Consider the following 24670-nt stretch of genomic DNA (forward strand, 5'->3'; position numbering starts at 1 on the left):
TCATTAACATATGCAATAAACACCAAAGGACACGACACTGAGCCACTTGGAACAACGCTGGACACCGCGTTCCATTCGCCAAATGTATTTCCCACTGATTCTCGATTTAATAGTTACATTTGGATTCAATAATTATCAATTAAATGAGAATCAGTGCTAAAATTATGAGCCAAGTTTTATCGTTCCAATTTACATTGTGAACGTGATTAAAAGTGAATATTTATTTTGTTGTCAGGGCACAGGTGCTCGTTTACCTAATCCAGCTCCAGGCCTGGGCACAGGGCAATTCCTATTTAACTTAGATAAGTGTTTGTTCCGGTGCGTTCTATAGCCATTCGATATCCATTTCTATGCTCGCTCAACACAAGCAGCTGTACATTGTGGGGAGTTGATTTCCGCAGGAAACTTAAAAAAACGGTACTTTCCAACCGTTTAAACGGTAACTGGATTTTAATAATTATGTTTATTTATATTTCTTTATTCAGAAATTCAAGGAACATGGCGATCACATTTTTTTCATTTGATTAAGTATTTTACTGGCAATTGGACCGACTATCGGTTCCAGTAACAAGCTTCGGAAGGTTACGACAGTTAGATTGCTTCAGATTGCAACTCCTATTTCTAACATTGTACAATTTTATTGATGTATGTTTACAGATGCATTGCTGCTTATTGTCCTGTTCTGCTGGCACCGACATCACATCCAATCAACCCATACTGTCATGCCGCGGTGAAAAACACCCATTACTAGACTCGAAGTTGCATTGTTAAATTTTTAAAAATCAGCGGTGTTGAGGGTTAATGTTACTGGAAACTGAACTCAGCACACGTGATGTTGATTCCGTGACTTCCGCTTTCAGTTACTGGTGAACAACGATTTCCTCTGTTGCCAGGCTAACAATCTGGCAGATCGCAGCACAAGAGATAACTGTTGTGGAGCCAAATTGTTCAAGGAAACTTAGTGGTGGAGCGAGGATATGTCCTGCGAGAGGATCAGCATGTGAGATGAAGAATTGTGGAAGTAGAGTGGATGCTTGTGGATCCTTAAAGAGCGAAAGGAATCAAACCCGAGAAGAGATCGCGACCTGGCGACAGGGCAAGTGGGACGCCATCGGTACGTAAGTCCGGTAAGTATTTATATTGTCCTTTATATTCTCCAAACTATATGAAATGAAAATAAAGAACGTAATTAAAAGATATTTAACAGGAGAGCTGCCCAGCCACGTGGAATGTCCTCATGTGCGATGGGAAAGTCAGAGTCATTTCCAGAGCCCAGGGAGAACACGTGTTCAGGAAGTGTCTCCAGCTCTCGCTACTCGATCATCCGAAAGTAGTACAGTGAGCTAGTAAGTGAGGAGTATAAAAGGGAATGTGTGACTGCCAGAAAAAACATAAAACTAGGCTGATCGTTCAGGACTTCTCTGTCTCTAACATGCTTTCCGTTTTGTATGATGTTGGAGGAGGTGGTTTGTCAGGGGACTGTAATAAGGGCGAGGTCTGAGACACCAGGAGTGGCTCACCAGTATGGGGGTGGGGGGGCTTTGGAGAGACACAAAGGAAAGGGAGAGCCATAATTATAGGGGATTCTAAGGGAACAAATAGACGTTTCTGCGGCCTTAGAAGTGACTCCAGGATGGTATGTCGCCTCGCTGCTGATAGGGTTGAAGATGTCACTGAGCGACTGCATGATATCCTGAACAATGAAGGGTGGTAGTCCATATCGAAACTATCACAGTATTAAAGAGAGGTATGATGTCATGCAAGCAGAATTTGGGGAGAAATGAAATAAACTCGGAAGCAGGACTTCAACGGTATCATTCTCAGCATTGCTCCCCGTGTCCCGTGTTAGTGAGATCGGGAATAGAAGAGCAGACCAGATGAATACATGGCTGGAGAGATGTTGTAGGAGCAATGTATTCCGAGTCACCTGGAGAAATTCTGTGAAATACTGGACCTGTACAAGCTGGACTGCTTGTAACCCAGCAAGACCGAGAGGAATATCATTGCAGGGAAATTGCTGGTACTATATCAACTAGAGTGGCAGCGAATAGGATTCCGAGTTCGAAGACACAAAAAACGGAAACGCAGATATAAACTGAAAGGAAGAAATGTAGAAAACAAAGGTTGCAGACGAAGTAAACAAAGCAAAGCAGAAAATAGGGTCAGAGTACAAAAAATGTATAAAGGCATTAAAATGTAAATTGTAAAGAAACGGTATCAAATTGCACATTGCTTTCGCATTAAGGCCCATTAACTCAGAGCACAAGAAGACGCAAAATGTACGATATGATTGTGATTACAGAGATATAACTTGCAGAGTGACCAAGTCGGGAACTGGAAAGTCAAGGGTATTCGCATTTTGGAAAGGATATACAAAAAGTAAAATGTGATGGGTGATGTTGTTAGTTAACAATTAACTCAGGTCAATAATGAGAGAGGATGCTTGCCCAGAAAGTCAGATATAGAATTTAACTAGGTGGAGCAAAGAAGAAACAAGGAACAGAAAAACTGAGCGAAATGTATCCATGGGCCTCAAAACAGAAGTGGCAAGGCGGAGGATGGGATGAACAGGAAGAGAGAAATGCATGTAATGAATGTGCTACAGTAATTATGACTCGTTATAATCTACATTTGATTGGGCAAATCAAACTAGCAATAGTAATTCTGGAAGTGCGTCAGAGATTATTTTATGGTGTGTGGAGGAATCAACGAGGGAATATAGTATCATAGATTTTGTGTTGAGTAATTAGAATTATTTTTAATAATGTGTTGTGTGAGGTCCTTTACGGAACATGAAATGGAAGTATTGATAAGGATCTAAAGTGAATTTCTCCAATCTGGAATAAATGTCCTGAAAGGAAACGAAAGACACTACGATGGTATGAGGAGTGAGATGGCTGCGGGAGTGAGATTGTGAAAAATAATTAAAGCGCATGAAGGTGGTAGACGTCAATTAGGATTGAAAGTGAAGTCGTCCAAACTGAGTCTAGTGTCCTGAAACTCTTAGCAAAGGAAAGTGCGATGGTATGAGGAGTGAGGTGGCCGCGGTTGATAGGGGAAATGAATTAAAATACATGAAGGTGAATAGGCGATGGCTAATACTTAAACTAATGCACGCATTGCAATAGTTTCCAGGGATCAGTCTCGGAGGGCGGTCCATCAGAGCGGTGATTGCATAAAATAACTTACCGCCGGGATGCGCCGACTAGTCTCCAGGGAACAGTGCTCAGAGGGCGGAGCATCGGGCGGTGAGTATAGAAAGTAATTTACCTCGGGGATACGTGGACGTGTCTGCAGGGAGCAGTCTCGGAGGGCGGAGCACGGAGTGGTGAGTGCGGGCGATTCCACTGAAGCTCAAAAAACTGAAAAACCGACGTCACAGGAAATCTGTGACCTAGTTGGCTGTTGGAAATCGGTGCCAAATTGAAAAATGCACTGCAAAATGAATGAATTAATTAAATAAGTAGAGGTGGCAATGTGTGCAGCAACAGGATGTGGTATCTAGCAGATCCCATCGCGTGATGCAGTGACCACATCTGCAGCAAGTGTTTGTTGCTCGAGGAAGTTCAGATCAGTATTGATGAGCTGCAGTCTGAGCTTCAGAAACTGCACCACATCCGGGAGGGGTAGAGTTACCTGGCCGATTAGTTTCAGGAGGCATTCACACACCGTACATTAAGTACCTCAAATTCGGGCGGTGGTCGGGGACAGCATGGTGTGACTGGGGGTGAAGCAGATTGGGGATCCTGAATTCAGAAATGGAAGAGCCTCAGTTCTTGACCTTATCCAAAAGGTACGATGTACTTGCTCCTTATGTGGGTGAGGAAAATGATAATAAGGGGGATGAACTAGATGACCTCAGCACCATGGTACAGGAGCCCATTCAAGCGGTGGCAGCAAAAAGACATGTGGTAGGGGATTCTCTAATTAGAGCAATTGATAGCATCTTTTGGAAGCAGGACCCAGAGTCCTGCATTGTGTGTTGCCTGCCCGGTGCCAGGGTGAGGGGCAGCTCTACCCAGGTTGAAAGGAATGGAAGGGAGAGGATTCGGTTGTTGTGGTCCACGTTCGGACAAACAAAATGGTCAAGACTAGGAAAGAGGACATGGTTTGAGATTATAAGGAACGAGGAACAAAATGAAAGAACCGATCCTCAAGCGTTATAATCACTGAATTACTACTCGAGCCATGTGTAAATTGGCATAGGGATTAGAAAATTAGGGAGTGGCGGGGGAAAGAGGGGTTTCTCTTCACGGGGCACTGGCACCAGCATTGGAACAGCAGGGTACTATACCATTGGTACGGTCTCCACCTGACTCAATCTTTGACCAGTGTTCTCGTGAAAAGGATAACTAGGATGTTCACAAGGACATTAAAATGGCAAATATTGGGGGAAGCGAAGAGAAGGGTGAAACTAAAATAAGTATAATGGTTAATGCGAACCAAGGCATCAGGTCAGCATGGGAACAGAAGGGAGAAGTTAATTGGATGAACAGGCATGGCCAGTCTAATGACTACGGAGGAGCAAGGAAACGTAAAAATCAAAATGTAATGTAGCTGTGGGAAGGAAAGTTGGGGCTGAGACTAAGTGTTATCAGAGATTAATAAAAGAAGCCAGAATACGTAAAACGAATACTGCAGAAAAAATCCTACAAGGCAAAGGCAAGTCAATAGGGTATATTTAATGACCTTGTACCTAAATTCACCCAGTAGTTGTAATTAGGTCAATGCGCAGACCGCAAAAATAGAGACAAATGGGTATGATTTGATGAGGATTACTTAAACATGGTTGTAGGGGGACCAGGACTGGGAGTTGAATGTCCAAGGGTACTCAGCATTCCAAAAGGATAGACTGGATGGAACAGAAGGTGCAGTTGCTTTATTGGTTAATGATGACGCCACAGCTGTATTAAATGATATTGACACTAAGGGCTAAAATGTTGAACCGATCTGGGTTGAAATAAAAGAACAAGATAGAAAAAACACCTTGATAGGATTAATTTAAAGCACCCCGGGCAATACTTCCAAAGTGAGGCATAATATCAACCAATACATAACGAGGGCTTGTGAGAAAGGCACAACGGTAATCGTTGGTGATTTGAGCATGCATATTGACTGGTTTAATCAAATTGGTAAGGGTAGCCTCGAGGGAGTTTTCATAGGGTGTATGAGGAATTGTTTCTTAGAGCAATATATTATGGCACCAATCAGGGAGTATGGTATTTTAGATTCAGTATAATGTAACGAAGAATGGTTGATAAATAGATTTGTTGTTACGGATCATCACGGAAGGAGCGATCACCGAATGTTAGAATTTCAAATTCAGATTGCGCGCAAGAAGACAGTACCATATGACTGTGTTAGCGCTGGGCAGAGCTACTTAAGCAGACCTGAGAAAAGAGTTGGTCACAATAGACTGCGCAGAATTAAATTGTGGGTGGGACAATTGAGCAACAATGGCGGATGTTCAGGGAGACATTAAATACCTCTCAATTAAAATATACTCCTGAGAGGAAGAGGAATTTTAAAAGGGAGAAAAACGTTCCATGGCTAAACAAGGAAGACAAGGAAGACATAAAGGGAACATCCTGGGCATACAATACTGCAAAGACTAGTGATCAGCTGGAGAATTGGGAATGTTTCAAGGTTCAGAAAAAGGCTACCAAAAATAAAATCAAAGAGCTAAGATGAAAAGAAACTAGCAGAGAACATAAACACTGATGCCAAAAGCTTTTATAAGTATATGAAGAAAAGAATCGCTAATGTAAATGTTGGCACTTTAGAGGATGGTACTGGTCAGGGGATAATGGGAACACGGAGATGGCGGAGGTACCAAATAAATATTTTGCCTCTGTCTTCACAGTAGAGGATAATAAACATGTTCCCCAAACCTCAGTTAATGCAGAGGATTTTTGTGTAATACCCATCACTCGGGAAACAGTACTGAATAAACTAATGGGATTAAAGGCAGATAGAACTACTGGAACTGATTATCTGCACCCTGGGGGTATTAAGGGAGGTGGCAGCGGTGATAGTGGATGCATTGGTTATGATTTGTCTGAATTTCCTAGATTCTGGAAGGGTCCCGGTGTATTGGAAGCGCACTAATCCGATACCGCTATTCAAAAAGGGAGAGAGGCAAAACGTAGGAAACTATAGACCGGTTAGCTTGACCTCTGTAGTGGGGAAGTGTTGGAATCATTCATTAAGGAGGCGATAACTGAACATTTCGAAAGACAAACCTCAATTCATCATTCTCAGCATGGTTTTATGAAGGGTAAGTCATGCTTGACAACCTTGCTTGAGTTCTTTGACAATGTAACCAGCAAGTTGGATAATGGGGTACCTGTGGATGTGGCATATCTATAACTGATCGAAGTGCAAAAATACTGAACGGGATTGATAAAGTTAACATTGATAAATGTTGCCTCTTGTGGGGAAATTTAAAAGGAGAGGTCAAAGATATAGGTTGACAGTCGGTAGATTTAGAACTGAGATAAGGAGAATCTAGTTCTCGCAAAGGGTGTTGAATTTGTGGAACTCGCTCCCCATAGTGCGGTAGTGTCTGAGTCATTGAATGACTTCAAGGAGATACATATACATCTGATTTTCAAAAACAGGTTAAAGGGATATGAAGGACAGTTAGGGGTGGTGGATTTGAGACCAGGAAGAGATCGACCATGATCTGATTAAATGGTGCATCAGGTTCGGAGGGTTGAATTGCCTACTATGGTTGAAAAGCTAGAGGAAGTCAAACAACTGACATTGGAGTGCTTTTCAGATTGTAACGGAACAAGATCACGAAGCACAAATAATGAGATAGGAGGAAGAGAAACCAAGGAATAAGGATTCAGATCCGGAGTTTCATTTATCAGAAGCAATCGTTGAGCAGATGTTTGCTAAGTACAAAGAGCTGGTGGAGGATCAAGCGGATATCTTTAGTTCAGGAAAGTTGATGGAACTATAACATATGCATTCAGAGATAAAACTTGTGTTAGAAAGCATACGCAGAAGGAGAATATGGTTGTATGTCGGAATGTTATCATATTAGAAACTATAGATTAATGAAGAAGTGAAGATGTTTACATATTCAGGCAGATGCGAAATGAGCAGATGTTTATCCAGTGAGCTACAGAAATGAGGCTTTGCGGGTAGGGCATGATGGTCTCGCGGGGCATCATTTAGCAGTAAGGAAAACTCAGCAAAAATACAAAAAACATTTTTATTTGCATGGACTGCATAAGGATGTTTTTGAATGTTGCTGCACATGTCACACGCGGCTGGTATTAGGAAATCCTAAAGCGGTAATCAAACCAGCACGCTGAATGCCCATTGCAGCATTTGAGGAACATTTAACTAGGTCCTTAATTGATTGCATGGGGTCACTTCCCAAAACGAAAAGTGGAAATCAATATTTGCTGACCAGAAACGATGTGTCAACTAGATTTCCAGAGGTCATTCCATTGCGAAATATTACAGGTAAGAGCATTTTAAAGGAGCTAGCTATGTTTTTAACCCGACACTGACTTCCCAAAAAGATCCAATCAGATCAAGGTTCCAATTTTATGCAGTCGTTATTCAGCGAGGTTGGAGATATCTTAGGAGTAAAGCAAATCAAATGCACAAGGAGCGTTAGAAAGGTGGCATCAATGTTTAAATACCCTGTTGTGGGGATAGGCGCCACTCCGGTCGCACAGTGGTTAGCACTGCTGTCTCGTAGCGCCAGGTACCCGGGCGTTCATTTGGAGGGTCATTGCAGACAACAGACTGAATAGCCTCCTATCTGGAGGGATTCTATGCATAATCAGAATTATCCAAAGGAGTGGGATAAAGAAATTCCATTTGTGCTATTTTCAGTTAGGGATGCACTTAATAGTGAAGTAAATAAGTCAATTTGAATTGACTTTTGGTCATGAGGTAAAGGGACTACTTAAATGATCAAGTTGAAATTGATGAGTCAGAATACGGAGATCACATTGTTGGATTATTTTTCAGATTTTATGGAGAGATTAACTATAGCTGGTGATTTGGCTGGAAGAAATTTGAAATGTGATGAAAAAACAGACTGATAAGAAATTTTTTAAATCGTGGTTTCGTTTGTGGCGAAAAGTAGATATATTACTATCACAGAATCACAGAAAATACAACACAGAAGAGGCCATTGGCCCGTTGACTCCGCACCAATACATGAAATGCTCCTGACCTACCTACCTAATCACATTTGCCAGCACTTGGTCCATTGCCTTGAATGTTATGGCGTGCCAGTGCTCACCCATGTACTCTCTAAAGGAAATGAGGTAGACCGCCTCTACCATCCGCCCAGACAGTGAAAGCCAGACTGTCACCACCCTTTGAGTAAACAGGCTTTTCTTTACATCGCCCCCAAACCTCCAGCCACTCATCTTGAACTTGTGTCCCCTTAGTTGACTGACCCTTCAACTAAGGGAACAGCTGCTCCCTATCCATCCTATCCATGCCCCTCATAATCTTGTACTTCTGGATCAAACCGCCCTTCAGCCATCACTGATCCAATGAAAACAAGTCTATCCAACCTCTCTTCACAACCTTTTTAAAAAAACAAATTTATTGCCATTTTCCACATTTCTAAACGTTTTTTCTCAGCTGCGTTAACTTACTTTATTGGACGAAAAAGTTTATCCTGTCCTTCCTTTACTTAACTTTATATACACTTCTCCGCCCTCTGGCTCGGCCTATTATCCTTTCCACCCCCTCCCTCTCGTCCCCTCCCCGCCCCCTCCCCTCCCTTGCCTCCTCCCCCGCATACTTTTCTTCACCCACTCCCTCGGCTTCGTCTGTGTTTGCTTTGTGATGCCCGGACAGAGATGGTTGGGAGGATAGAGAGAAACATGAAGAGTCAAAACGATAAGGGGAGGAGGAGAGATAAGCGGAGACATATGATGGGGAAACAGGCTGCTGGTAAACAGAGCCATGAAACACGTACTTGTGTGAGGTATATAGAGGTACAAAGAAAAGGCAGAGAGGTTCATCGGGTAAAAGAGGAATAGACGAGTAAGGAAAACACCGTGCGAAAGAAGCAGATGTGGCAGGCGATGGATCGAGACGCAGGCAGCGAATGGGTAACTTCCAATAAGACAGATGGAGAGAGAGAGTGAGGGACGAATTGAGAAGGCAGGGAGATGCAGAAAGTGCGAAACCAGGGAGCTAGTGACAGTTGGAGAATACAGAGGTGGAGCGAAATGTGGAAATAAAGGAGGGAAGAGATTAAAGGATACAGATGTGGGCAGAGAATTGAGAACACAGCGACTAAAAGGGAGGGCGAGATCTTGCGAGACGTATCTAGAGAAATCCTGATGCAAATGCAAACGAGATCGACAGATAGAGAGACGGATAGATAGATAGACAGATAGATAGATAGACAGATAGATAGATAGACAAATTGATAGATCGATAGATAGATAGATAGGAAGATAGACATATAGGTAGATATACAGATAGGTAGATAGATAGATAGATATAGAGACGAATAGATAAAGAGACGAATAGCTCTAGAGACAAATATATAATGACGAATAGCTGGATATCTAGATAGACAGATATATATGTATATATAGATATATATATAGATAGATAGATAGATAGAGGATATATATGTATCTAGATAGATAGACAGATAGTTAGATAGATAGATAAGTAAAGAGATAGACAGATAGATAGATAGATAGACATAGAGACCAACAGATAGTGACGAACAGCTATATATATATACATAGATAGATGGATAGAAAGAAAGAACGACAGAAAGAAAGAATGAACAAAACGGTGACGAATGATGGCGAAAGTGAAAGATAGAAAATCAGATTATGGATGCACAAGTAGCCAAATTAGGTGGAATAGGGAAGGAACATCAGTTTTGGTTAGACAAGAGACAGGAAGGAGAAACATCGAGAAAAATGGACTGACTAAGCATAGAGGGTGACAAATGATTGAGGCAGATAGAGATGAAACGATGGGGAGGAAAATTGGATTAATAGCGAATCAGATCGTGAACTCAAATAGCAGACACACTGGATGAAATAGACAGGGAACAGCCAGTGGATGTAGGGTGAGAACCAGGAAGAGAGACAACTAATGGAAGATAGAAGCGGAAGCGGAGGGCGCCAAGGGGTTAGGGACCATGAGGTAAATGTGGCGGATTAAGAATGATGGAATGTTATACTTCTGGCTGCCAATTTATCTCACCGTTTCTGTCTTGCTACAATTAGATTCCCCTCTTATTGATGGAGTGAGGAGTACGGAATCAACTGGGAGTAAACAGGGATTGGAGGGTGGGGAACAACAGCAGGTCAACCAGTACAGAATAGTGAGGGAACCAACCAGAGAGAATCCTTCCGATTCAAGGTGTTTTTCTTCATCAACTGGGGAGAAAGGTAAAAGAACGTCCCATTTGTTCTGATAAACCTTGTTCCTGTAAACGCTACACAAATTATACGATTAACGCCATATTTTCTGTGGCAATGTGGTTGCAAGAGCCTGACCACCGAGCACAATTATCCAGCATGAAACTTTGTAATGGAATGTGAAATGAGATCAGTTTCTGTTTCAAAAGTCATTGCATGTGAACCGTGTGCATATTTCAGAAGAGAAGGCTATTCTGTATATATATCTATATGTCTATCTTTCTATCTATCTGAAAATCGTCTCTTCAGTCCTCAGTTGATCAAGTAAGAAGGCCACGTATCACTTTATTAGTTGGAGCTGAACTCACAGAAACGCCATCATATCTGAATAGTGAAACGTCTCCCATCTGATGACAAATCAAATGGGAGATTGAGCCGAGAAACTAAACCTATCAAATCAATTCATTCATCGCCACGTGGAGCCAAAATTTAAAGATCAGCACACATCTGTGACATAAGAACATAAGAACATAAGAACTAGGAACAGGAGTAGGCCATCTGGCCCCTCGAGCCTGCTCCGCCATTTAATGAGATCATGGCTGATCTTTGTGGACTCAGCTCCACTCTCCGGCCCGTACACCATATCCCCGAATTCCTTTATTCATTAGAAAGGTATCTATCTTTTTCTTAAAATCGTTTAAAGAAGGAGCCTCAACTGCTTCACTGGGCAGGGAATTCCAGAGATTCACAAACCTTGGGGTGAAGAAGTTCCTCCTACACTCCGTCCTAAATCTACTTCCCCTTATTTTGAGGCTATGACCCCGAGTTCTGCTTTCCCCGACCACTGGAAACAACCTGCCCGCATCTATCCTATCTATTCCCTTCATAATTTTATATGTTTCAATAAGATCCACCCCCCCCCGCATCCTTCTAAACTCCAATGAGTGCAGTCCCAGTCTACTCAACCTCTCGTCATAATCTAATCCCCTCAACTCTGGGATCAACCTAGTGAATCTCCTCTGCACTCCCTCCAGTGCCAATATGTGCTTTCTCAGGTAAGGAGACCAAAACTGAACACAATACTCCAGATGCGGCCTCACCAACACCCTATACAATTGCAGCATAACCTCCCTAGTCTTGAACTCCATCCCTCTAGCAATGAAATACAAAACTCGATTAGCCTTCTTAATCACCTGTTGCACCTGCACACCAACTTTTTGCGACTCGTGCACCCGCACACCCAGGTCCCTCTGCACAGCAGCATGTTTTAACATCTTACCGTTTAAATAATAATCCATTCTGCTGTTATTCCTCCCAAAATGGATAGCCTCACACTTGGCAACATTGAATTCCATCTGCCAGACCCTAGCCCATTCACCTAACCTATCCAAATCCTTCTGCAGACTTCCGGTATCCTCTGCCCTTTTTGCTTTACCACTCATCTTAGTGTCGTCTGCAAACTTTGACACATTGCACTTGGTCCCGAACTCCAAATCGTCTATGTAAATTGTGAACAACTGCGGGCCCAACACTGATCCTTGAGGGACCCCACTAGTTACAGGTTGCCAACCAGAGAAACACCCATTTATCCCCACTCTCTGCTTTCTGTTAGTTAACCAATCCTCCACCCATGCTACCACTTTACCCTCAATGCCATGCATCTTTAGTTTATGCAGCAACCTTTTGTGTGGCACCTTGTCAAAAGCTAAGTGACCAGCAGCTCTGGAGTATTATCAGTACGTATAAACTAATCACAGCTTCACTTCCTCTCAACATCAATGATTCTAGTACAGGGGACAGTGAACGACATTACGCGCCAGTTCAGTGTTTTTCGCCTTTTTGCCTCAATTATCTGAAGCAATAATACTGAAATATCGGCAGTCAACGGCGACATCATCATTTCTGACCTGATGATGGACGGTAGATTACTGATAGAATAGTTGAAGATAATTGGGTTTGGGGAAGTGCCCTGAGGAATTACTGAGGATGCCCTGATATGAATGACGTTAAACAACTGCAACATTTCTCATTGTGCTTACTACGCCTCCAGCCGGCCGCAAGTACCCCCACAGATCAGAATTACTCGAGCTCCATAATTCCAAACTCGGTTAAATGAAGTCTCCTCATCTCTGGAGTTTGGCTGTTCTGCCCACACTTGGACTGAGAACGTAATTGAGTGACAAGATGATTGACCCTGATAGAACAGGACCTGCGCGGCAGTGAACTGTGCAATTCTTAGTTGAAAATGAAATGAAAATCGCTTATTGTCACAAGTAGGCTTCAAATGAAGTTACTGTGAAAAGCCCCTCGTCGCCACATTCCGGCGCCTGTTCGGGGAGGCTGGTACGGGAATTGAACCGTGCTGCTGGCCTGTTGGAAAGAGCATCCTACCCAAGCCCACACCTCCACCCCATCCCCATAACCCAGTAACCCCACCTAACATTAAGGGAAATTTGGACACTAAGGGCAATTTAGCATGGCCAATCCACCTAACCTGCACATCTTTGGACTGTGGGAGGAAACCAGAGCACCCGGAGGAAACCCACGTACACACGGGAAGAACGTGCAGACTCCGCACAGACAGTGACCCAAGCCGGAATCGAACCTGGGACCCTGGATGTGTGAAGCATTTGTGCTATCCACTATGCTACCGTGCTGCCCCTGGTGCTAAACCAGCCGCCAGTTGAGAGCATGATTGACGATACGTTTCATCACTTTACTGTTGTGGACTGATGGAGCGGCAATTGTCCGGGGTTGCTTTGTCCTGCTATTCGTGGACACGGCGTACCCAGGATACTTTCTACGTTTTCCAAGTAGATGCCAATGGTGTAGATGCTGGAACCGTGTGGAGAGAGACACAACTAGCTCTGGCTCACATGTCTTCAGTACTATTGCCGGAATTTTGTCAACGCTCATAATTCTTTTGATACCATTTGCCTTCAGGTGTTTCTTCCAATCACGCGGATAAAATAGAACTAAGTGAAGATCGGAATCTTGATGCTGGGGCCAGAAGGATGAGGCCTAATTAGACCATCCACCTGGCATTTGCAGGTGCGAATATTTTGCACTGATTTTCAGAGCTCTATATCAATGAGGATGGGAATATTTGTGGGGCTTACCCCTCCAGATAGTTGTTAAGGCAATATAAATAACATTATCATATCAGTGGGCTAAACAGCTGGCTTGTAATGCAGAACAAGGCCAGCAACGTGGCTTCAATTTCCGTGCCGGCCTCCCCGAACAGGGGCTTTTCACAGTAACTTCATTGAAGCCTACTTGTGAGAATAGGCGATTATTATTATTATATTGATTCTGTACAGATGGTCCAATTTCAAACTGAATTGTGACTGCATTATCTTACAATCTGCAATATTCCACATATAATAGGACCATTATAGTGGTGCACTAAAGTCACCTTTATTCAATTTCTGATTGGACAGTCATTGTGTTCCCCTAAACTCGCTTGCCCTTTTCCTAATATATCAGTTCCTGTGTGCCTCAGATCTCACAATTATCAACTCTAATTGACGTAACCTTTCGAAATGATGAAACAATCTATCGACACCTCTACAGGTCCATGTACCAGATTTCCAATTAAAACATATCTATTGTCCACAAAAGTCGATTTGGTTTGTTTCCCATCAAATTATTGCTGCAATCTGCAAATCTTCTCTACCCCTTCGTTCTCGCATACATTACTGGATTTGCTTTCGTTTCTGCATCATTTTTATAACTGAGCAAACTTTTACTTTGTACTTTCTAATAAAGCAGTTGTTGTATCCCCTATAACTTTGCCAGGCATGTTTACAATTAAACAGTAAACAGAGAGAGTAAACAGTGAAACGATTCTCTCTGCGTGTAGATCAATAACTGGGGGTCGTGGATTAAAGTCAGTGACAAAAGATACATAGAGGACGGGAGCAGAGACACAAAAATTCCATCTGTGTCTCAAAGTCAACTTTTTTTTATTTTGTCTGTTTGCTCCTGTCAAGATCTTTTAGGCATATTGAGGCATCGATTGCTCACGATTGTGGCACACTAGTGAGTAGAACAATCTTCCCAGCCATCGCAGTTGACTAATCTTTAAACCTCGCAAATCAGAAATCCTATGTTTGGAACTGAATTTAATCTGTTTCGGTGAGATTTTGCTCCGGAAACAAATATGGGAGTATTTCAAATAAAAACCTTTCCAACCTCCACTTATCTTCCATTAGGAATGCAATTCAGGTTTATTCCACATTGCTGATAACTATGGTTAATTGTCGTGTGGAGCAGCGACAGAATTACTTGGATTCAATGAAATTCATTGATGCGTTGAATATTTTCCCTCTGCTGTATCTCATTCCTGACTTGAATATCGATTCCCGGACAGGGATCGTTTGCTGTTCAAAAAGTGAGATATTGCTAAGGCTGGGAATATGAAATAAAGGCAAAAGGTGCTGGAAACTCTTGGCAGGTCCGGCAGCATCTGGGGAAGCTGGTCAGTTGTGAAAGAGAGGCTGGTTAGGCAGGGGTTGTTTTCCTGACAGTAAAGAAGACAGATGGGGACCTCATCGAGGCATACCAAATTATGAGGGAGGTAGCGGGGAGAAATCCCCCTTTGTAACGGGATCATGTACCGTTGTGCAATTATATCCTTCCTATAATGCGGCGACCAGAATTGCGACTGTCCCTTATGCATTTTTCACGATCCTATTAACCTGCTCTTCTGCCTTTGGAAATCGACAAACACGCCACGGTCCGGTTCTTCTTCGGAACCTCCCAGTGTCCGCCCTTTCATCGTATACTTACTTGTCAAATTGCATCTTACAAAATATATCACCTCACACATTTCAGGGTTAAATTCCATCTGCCCCGCAAATCCACGCATTTGACCATCCCACTATCCTGTAATCGAAGACATTCAAGCTGTTAATCACGTGGCCAATATTTGTGGCATCAAAAAACTTACTGATCCTACCTCCACATAGACGTCTATGTCATTTATATAAATATCAAACAATAGGGGGCCCAACACGGATCCCTGTGGTTTTCCACTGGTCACTAAAGCAGCCTTCTATGATCACCCTCTGTCTCCTACCACTAAGCCACTTATGAATCCATCCTATCAAATCACCCTGTGTCCTATGTCCTTTTGCCTTCTTAATACGTCTCCCACGTGGGACCTTGTCAAAGGCGTTGCTGAAACCCATGTAAGCTACATCAATTACATCTCATCTACACACTTGGTTACATGCTCAAAACTACAGTCAAATTTGTTCGGCATGATCTCTCTCTGACAAAGGCATGTTGGCTATCCTTGATCCAACCTATGCCTCTGCAACTGGAGATCGGTTCTCTGCTTCAGAATCGTCTCCAGTAGTTTCCCAACCACTGAGGTGAAACTCACTGGCTACCCTCTGGAAACTACCCTGTCCTGAATCCCCCTTAGCGGTAGGAGAGGGAAGGTTGGCACCTGTTTACGTAGGAACTCCCGCACTTGCAGATGCCTCAATTCGTTTGCCCTCGCCAACCCAAACATCCTCCAGCTCCCTCGTACTCGGGAAGCTCCCCTCTATAAACATATCCCGCATCCTCTCAATCCCTTCTCTTCGCCATATCCGGAGCCTGGCATCCATACTTCCTAGGGCAAACGAGTGATTATTACAGATTGGGGACCAGACCGAAGCTCCCTCTGCTCCCACGTGTCTCCTACATTGCCCCCAGACTCTCCGGGCGGCCACCACCACGGGGCTGGTGGAGTACCATGCCGGCGGGAACGGCAGAGGCGTAGTTACCAACGCCCCCAAAGTGGTGCCCTTGCATGAAGCCGCCTGAAAACGCTCCCATGCCGACCCCTCCCCCACCACCTACTTCCTGATCATGGCTTTATTCGCCGCTCAGTAATAGTTACTAAAATTTGGCAGCGACAGCCCACCCTCTCCCCAACCCCGCTCAAGCATTACCTTCCTTACCCGTGGGGTCTTGTCCGCCCAAACAAAGCCAGAGATCACTTTGTTGACCCGTTTAAAAAAGGACCATGGAATAATGATGGGGAGACATTGAAACACGAACAGGAATCTCGGGAGGACCGTCAATTTAATCGTCTGCACCCTCCCAGCTAATGACAACGGGAGTGCATCCCATCTCCGAAAATTGTCCTTCATTTGGACCACCAGCCGGGCAAGATTTAATTTATGCAGCCGGTCCCATTCCTGCGCTACTTGAATGCCTAGGTACCTAAAGCTTCCCCCTACTGATCTAAACGGCAGCTCCCCCAGTCGTCTCTCCTGTCCCTTCACCTGATCGCAAACATCTCACTTTTCCCCATATTTAGCTTATACCACGAAAACCGGCCACATTCCCCTGGAATCCACAGGATTTCTTCCATCCCCTCTAACGATTCCGATACATACAGAAGCAGATCCTCTGCATAGAGTTGGCTCTGTGCTCCACCAACAACCACCCCCCACCACCCCCCCCCCCCCCACCCACTACCACCCGGACCAGCTACTTGCAGGCCCTTGAGGCTCTCAGAGCAATTGCCAACGGCTCTATAGCTAGTGCAAACAACAGTGGGGCGAGGGGGCATCCATGTCTCGTTCCCCGGTGCAGTCTAAAATAGTCCGATGTTGTCCTATTCGCCCATACACTTGCCACAGGAGCCCGATACAGCAACCTGACCCAGTAAATAAAGCCCCGCCCATATCTGACCCGTCCCAGTACCTCCCACAGATAATCCCATTCTACGCGATCAAAAGCCTTTTCCGCATCCATTGCGATCACTACCTCCGCCTCCCTATCTTCCAGAGGCATCATGATCACATTTAACAACCTTCTTACATTGACCACCAACTGCCTACCCTTAACAAACCCCGTCTGGTCCTCCCCAATAACGTCCGGAACTCAATCCTCAATCCTGGAGGACAACAGTTTGGCCAGCAGTTTGGCGTCCACATTCAACAGGGATATCGGCCTGTTGGACGCACACAGCTCGGGGTTCTTGTCCCGCTTCAGAATCAGCGAAATCGTGGTCTGTGCCATCGTCGGGGGCAGCACCCCTCTTTCCCTTGCGTCATTGAACATCCTCATCAACACCGGCCCCAATGTCCCAGAGAAATGTTTATAAAACGCCACTGGGTACCCGTCCGGCCCCGGGGCTTTACCCGACAGCTTGGTCTTCAGACCCTCCACTATCTCTTCCAACGCGAACGGGGCCCCCAGCCCTTCTACCAGCTCCCCGTCCACCTTTGGAAAATTCAGCCCCCCCAAGAAGTGCCTCATCCCCTCTGGCCTCGTAGGGGGTGCCGACCTCTGCAGCCTACTGTAGAAATCCCTAAACGCCTTATTGACCCCTGCTGAAACTCCAACCAGGTTCCAATCACAATCATTTACTTTCCCTAACTCCCTGTCTGCCTCCCTCTTTCTAAGCTACTGTGCAAGCTTTCTGCTGACCTTCTCTCCATACTCATTGATCGCCTCCCTCGCCTTTCTCAGCTGCTCCACCGCCCTCCCTGTGGTTCCCAAGCCGAACTCCGCACGCTGCCTCCGCCGTTCCCTGAAGAGCCCTGCCTCTGGGGTCTCTGCATACCTCCTGACGATCTGTAGTATCTCCTTAACCCGTCGGTCGGTCTCTGCCCTGTCCACCTTCTCCGTATGAGCCCATATCGAGATCAGCTCCCGTCTGACCACCGCCTTCAGTGCTTCCCAGACCATCGCTGCTGAAATTTCCCTATTTCGTTGACCTGCAGGTAGTTCTGAATACATTTCCTCAGCCGCTCGCACACCCCTTCGTCAGCCAAAAGTCCCACATCTAACCTCCATTGCGGGCGCTGGTTACTGCCCTTACTAACCTGCAGTTCAACCCAGTGCGGAGCATGGTCTGAGAGTGTGATCGCCGAGTACCCCGTGTCCACTCCCCCTGCCAGTAAGGCCCTGCTCAAAATGAAAAAAACGATCCCGGAGTACACTTTATGCACGTGTGTGTAGTGGAGAACTCCTTCACCCTCGGCTGCCCAAATCTCCATGGATCCACCCTCCCCATCTACTCCAAGAACCCTTTTAGTTCCTTTGCCATTGCTGGCACCCTGCCTGTTTTCGAGCTTGACTGGTCTAAACCAGGGTCAATAACTGTGTTGAAGTCCGCTCCCATGACCAACCTGTGCGAGTCCAGGTCCGGTATCTTCCCCAGCATTCTCTTTATAAACTCGACATCATCCCAATTTGGCACATACCCATTTACTATTACCACCTGCACCTCATCCAGTTTCTGATTGACCATAATGTGCCGACCACCCACATGCGAAACTATTCCACCCGCCTCAAACACCACCCGCTTATTAATCAGGATCACAACACCTCTCGTCTTTGAATCCAGTCCCGAGTGAAAGAGCTGACTGACCCAGCCTTTCATCAATCTAATATGGTCAGTTACTCTCAGGTGCGTCTCCTGCAACATTACCACGTCCGCCTTCAGTCCCCTAAGATGCGCGAACACACGTGCCCTCTTGACAGGCCCATTTAACACTCGAACATTCCAGGTGATCAGCCTAGTTGGGGGGCTGATTTCGCTCGTAACATTTCTAGTACATTTTCTTATTCGATCTCGAATTACCGCTACTCATATCGATACTGGCACATTTCCCCTCACTCTTCAGAGCAGGCACAGTCAAATAAATTATCTAGTACCTGCGCCTCCACAAAAGCGTCTTACTTTTTTCCTTACTTGTTAGCACCCTTGCTTTGACTATCCTATTCCTATTTATATAACTGTAAAATATGTTTATGTTCCCTTTCATGTGAAGCGTTCATATGTTTTAGGTCTCCTGTGTGCGACCCGTGTTCGTACTGGTTCTATCGTGCTCTCAGCCTTACATTTGTCATCATCCTTTTTGTCTCATTTTAACTTCTACATATTGAGTTATCTAGGGGGTTTCCTCTTTGGACGCCCTTCCTCTCTCCGTCTTTGGAAGCAGACTACTCTGTACCAGAATTGTCTGCAGTGTTGTCGGCCTTTCACTGTCTAATCACTATTATTGCTACAAATCTTTGATTCAAATCCACTTGGAACACATTGTATTCCAACTGACTGAAGCGTATTTCTTCAAATAATCAATTTCTATGATGTATTGTTCCATCTTATTTTCACTAAAAGTTCCAAAGCAGATAATTCCATGATCATTGCACCATTATGCAACTCCACCAAAAAGTGAGTCACCCCCCACCCCAACGTTCTTCGTTGCTGGGTTGAGAACCGGGAAAACACTTTGTACATTTCATGGATTTCCTTGCCTTCTATTTTTTCCGTATTTTTCTCACCAAGCACCATATTGAATGTTCTTATACCACTCATAAATGGAACCCACATGGTTGCTTGACTTTTGCTTTCCTTCCGATACCATCAGAGATAGGGACCATTAAGTAGGGCAATCAAAATTATGCCACTACAGTAGCTTGCGAGGTACTCATGCAGGTTTTGAGACTGTTCATTCCCCCCTCCCCCCACCCCGCCGAATATCCAAGAGGTATAAATAGCTACGGTACTGAAATAAAGACTCATTGATGTTTAATTAATACGTTTGACCGTTTATAGTCTGAAACATGGCCCGATAGAAAATTTACTATAATGCAAATAAGAATCTCAAAGACTATCGAGGTATAGACCTAAACAAAAGCCTGGGCTCGAGTCTTGTAAATACCAAATCCCCTTTGCTTCAATCGATTGAACGCAGTGAAAGAAATAAGCAGCTAAACAAACTTATAATATATGAAGTCCGGCTCATTCACTTTGAAATCTGAACCTCATATAATGAGACAGAACAGAAGACTGATAGTTCTCTCGTCTTGACTCTGATTTTTTTTTTGGTACCCTTATCAATTTACACTCGCCGCTTCATTATTTTTCCAGTGCCAAGTTAAGTTATTCCTTCCAATTTTTTAACCAGTTTTCCTTGGGATAATTTCATTGTCTTTTTTTTTTCATTTGCCTTCCCGACACCACATTCCCAATAACAAATCAGTTACTTTAGAAGATATGTTTCCGAATGTCACATTTGCATGTTTTCTAGCCAATCAATTAGTCTCTCGTGCTTTCTTTGTGCCCGACTCTTCTGCCACTAAAATGAGTTGTTCCTTATTTATGGTACAAACGTATCAAGGAGAAGCAAAGTTAGTACTTCAGGCCAGGAGCTACTGATAGATCGTCACTATTTTTTATTCGATGAATGAGGTTCTTGGGTCGCCACAGTGGCAGTATTGGGGGCTGCAATCTATCAGTGCATACATTTCTAAAATAATTCATTGCTTTTAAGCCTGTAAAGAGGGCGGCGACATTATTTTCATTTTATCGCCCATATTTGTCACTAATCTCGATCAATCTAGTCTTTATTAATAATTTTATCAATCGGCTCCTACGAATCGTTTAGGGGCTGGAATCTTGAGGAAATCCACGGCAATGTTTCTCCTGTTTTCACTGAAGGAATTTTTTTGTGATTGCCTTCGTTACCAAACAAGAAAATGGACCCTAAAATTGTCTCCTCAGTGGCACCAATTACACGCTGGAGAAATCCACCAACAGCATCTTTGGAATGCAAAGATTGAATCTCAGTTGAAAGCACCTGCAACACTGAGATCCACTGAAGATCAAAGAACAAAGTTGCGGCCAGGTCAGCCAGGGAAACGCTCCCTTCTGTGTCGAATTCTTATGTTCGTTGTAGCACAGTTGGATTGAAAAGTGAGTTGAGCACTACATATGTTTTCTTAACCCCGTCTACTCAAACTGCTGCCTTTAAGGACCTGCGCACTTGTACGTCAAGATCTCTCACTTCGTCTATCCCTCTTAGTATATTCCCATTTATTGTGTACTTCCTATAACTTTTTGACCTCCCTGAATGCATGACCTCACACTACTCCGTGTTAATTCCATCTGCCACTTTAACACCCACCCCACCAATCCGTCTATATCATTCTGGGGATTATAGCTATCCTCTCCACTGTCCACCACTGGGCCAATCATTGCGTCATTTGCAAATTTCCAAATCGTGCTCCCGTCCAAATCGTTAATATGCAACACAAACTTTCAGGGCCTCAACATTGATCCCTTTGGAACACCACTTGCAAGGACAGCCATCGGCCGTGACACCATGTTTCTTGTTATTGAGCCAACCTTTTATGCAGTTGAACACATTGCCCTGTATCCCATGGGTTTTCACGTGCTTGACAAATCTTCCATGTGGGAATTTGTGAAACGCGTTGCGAAAATCCATTTATACAACACCTACTACACTTACTTAATCACCTCTTCATGTCACTTCATCAAATAATCCAATCAAATTCGTGAGGCAAGATCTGCCTTTAACAAATCCATGAGTTTCTACGTGACAGTTTATCCCATCTCTCAGGACTTATTCTCGTAATTTTCCCACTACTGACGTATGACGAACTGGCCTATAATTGTTTGGCATTTTCTTCGATCCCTCTTTGAACAATGGGACCACGATTAAATTTCTCCAGTTCGCCAATACCTCCTCGTATCTCATGAGGATTGGAGAATCATCCTCAGAGCGTCTACTATCTCCTCCCTCACCACTTTCAGAAGCCTCGGAAACAATCCATCTGGCCCTGGCGACTGATCAAGGTTCAAGGATTCCAATTCTTCCAATACTTCCGCTCTCGTTATGCTGATCCCATCCAATATCTAAGAGTGTTCCCCCTGGATTACAATACCTGTATATTCTATTTCCTTTGTAAACACAGAGATAAAATATTCAGTTACAACCTTCCCACAGCCTGTGCAACTACACACAAGTTCCCATCTTCAACTCTGATACTTCCCACTTTGTTCTTTACTAATCGTTTACCATTAATCTTCGCGTTTTCTTTAACTTTAGCTGCTAATCGTTTTTTGTGCCCCGTCTTTGAGCTGGGACTTTGAAAACAGCGCGAGAGGTGAGTGAGCCGCGACTTTGAAAACAGCACGGGTGGTGAGTGAGCCGGGACAATGAAAACAGCGCGGGAGGTGAGTGAGCCGGGACAGTGAAAACAGCGCGAGAGGTGAGTGAGCCGGGACAGTGAAAACAGCGCGGGAGGTGAGTGAGCCGGGACTTTGAAAACAGCACGGGAGCTGAGTGAGCCGGGACAGTGAAAGCAGCACGGGAGATTTAAAAAGCGCGGGAGCTGCGAGTCCGAGCGGAGATTTTAAAAGATCGTGGCCAAGTTTCGGGAGCCGTTCGGAGGAGGAGGAGCAGTCTCTGTCAGGGAGAGAACCTGAGAACATCTAAGACACTCAGAGGGTAAGAAGGTAAGTATGTGATTTTTACTCATTTTTACTTTTATACCTTTTTCAAATTGTGTGTGTCGAGGGGAAATTGAAGTGACATCACAGAAAAGCTGTGGCCTGAGTGGCTGGTTGGGAATCTACACTAAATTAAAAAAATTAAGCATTGGTAACTAATTAAACATAATTACTTAATTATAATTTAGAGGGATATGTAAGCCAGAGATCGGAGAGTACTATATTTAGCTTTCGCATTTCTATTAGAAATCTAATGCTAGGAAACATATAGTTAACAGTAACTTTGAAATTTAAAAAAAAAATTTAAATTTTTTTTTTTAAATTTTAATTTTAATTAATTGACGCAATGTCAGTTAGAGGGGTGCAGTGCTCTGTCTGTGAGATCTGGCAGGTCCGGGAGGCTTCCAGCGTCCCGGATGGCTTCATCTGCAGAAAGTGCACCCAACTGGAGCTCCTCACAGACTGCATGGTTCGGTTGGAGCAGCAATTGGATGCACTTAGGAGCATGCAGGTGGCGGAAAGCGTCGTAGATCGCAGTTATGTAAATGTGGTCACACCCAAGGTGGAGGCAGAGAAATGGGTGACCACCAGAAAGGGCAGGCAGTCAGTGCAGGAATGCCCTGTGGTTGTCCCCCTCTCGAACAGATATACCCCTTTGGATACTGTCGGGGGGGGGGGATAGCCTATCAGGGGAAAACAGCAGCAGCCAGAGCAGTGGCACCACGGCTGGCTCTGATGTTCAGAAGGGAGGGTCAAAGCGCAGAAGAGTACTAGTAATAGGGGACTCTATAGTCAGGGGCACAGATAGGCGCTTCTGTGGACGTGAAAGAGACTCCAGGATGGTATGTTGCCTCCCTGGTGCCAGGGTCCAGGATGTACCAGTAAGGGTAGAGGGCATCCTGAAGGGGGAGGGCAAACAGGCAGAGGTCGTTGTACATATTGATACTAACGACATAGGCAGGAAGGGGCATGAGGTCCTGCAGCAGGGGTTCAGGGAGCTAGGCAGAAAGTTAAAAGACAGGACCTCGTGGGTTGTAATCTCGGGATTACTCCCTGTGACACGTGCCAGTGAGGCTAGAAATAGGAAGATAGAGCAGCTAAACACGTGGCTAAACAGCTGGTGTAGGAGGGAGGGTTTCCGTTATCTGGACGACTGGGAGCTCTTCCGGGGCAGGTGTGACCTGGATAAGAAGGAGGGGTTGCATCTAAACCGGAGAGGCATAAATATCCTGGCCGCGAGGTTTGCTAGTGTCACACGGGAGGGTTTAAACTAGTATGGCAGGGGGGTGGGCACGGGAGCAATAGGTCAGAAGGTGAGAGCATTGAGGGAGAACTAGGGAATAGGGACAGTGTGACTCTGAGGCAGAGCAGACAGGGAGAAGTTGCTGAACACAGCGGGTCTGGTGGCCTGAAGTGCATATGTTTTAATGCAAGAAGTATTACGGGTAAGGCAGATGAACTTATAGAGCTTGGATTAGTACTTGGAACTATGATGTTGTTGCCATTACAGAGACCTAGTTGAGGGAAGGGCAGGATTGGCAGCTAAACGTTCCAGGATTTAGATGTTTCAGGCAGGATAGAGGGGGATGTAAAAGGGGAGGCGGAGTTGCGCTACTGGTTCGGGAGAATATCACAGCTGTACTGCGGGAGGACACCTCAGAGGACAGTGAGGCTATATGGGTAGAGATCAGGAATAAGAAGGGTGCAGTCACAATGTTGGGGGTTTACTACAGGCCTCCCAACAGCCAGCGGGAGATAGAGGAGCAGATAGGTAGACAGATTTTGGAAAAGAGTAAAAACAACAGGGTTGTGGTGATGGGAGACTTCAACTTCCCTAATATTGACTGGGACTCACTTAGTGCCAGGGGCTTAGACGGGGCGGAGTTTGTAAGGAGCATCCAGGAGGGCTTCTTAAAACAATATGTAGACAGTCCAACTAGGGAAGGGGCAGTACTGGACCTGGTATTGGGGAATGAGCACGGCCAGGTGGTAGATGCTTCAGTAGGGGAGCATTTCGGTA

At 44.6% G+C, this 24670-nt stretch overlaps 1 protein-coding gene across 1 annotated transcript in view; it reads left to right on the plus strand.

Moving 5' to 3' along the window:
* The first annotated feature begins 671 nt into the window (after positions 1-671).
* Positions 672-24670, plus strand: part of LOC140410276 (beta-1,3-galactosyl-O-glycosyl-glycoprotein beta-1,6-N-acetylglucosaminyltransferase 3-like) — a 39307-nt gene continuing 15308 nt past the window's right edge. Inside the window, exon 1 of the mRNA XM_072498238.1 lies at positions 672-1127. The gene's annotated coding sequence lies outside the window, so the exon portion shown is untranslated. The remainder of the gene's footprint in view (positions 1128-24670) is intronic.

The sequence above is a fragment of the Scyliorhinus torazame genome, chromosome 4 (assembly GCF_047496885.1).
Source record: "Scyliorhinus torazame isolate Kashiwa2021f chromosome 4, sScyTor2.1, whole genome shotgun sequence".
Classification (NCBI taxonomy): domain Eukaryota; kingdom Metazoa; phylum Chordata; class Chondrichthyes; order Carcharhiniformes; family Scyliorhinidae; genus Scyliorhinus; species Scyliorhinus torazame.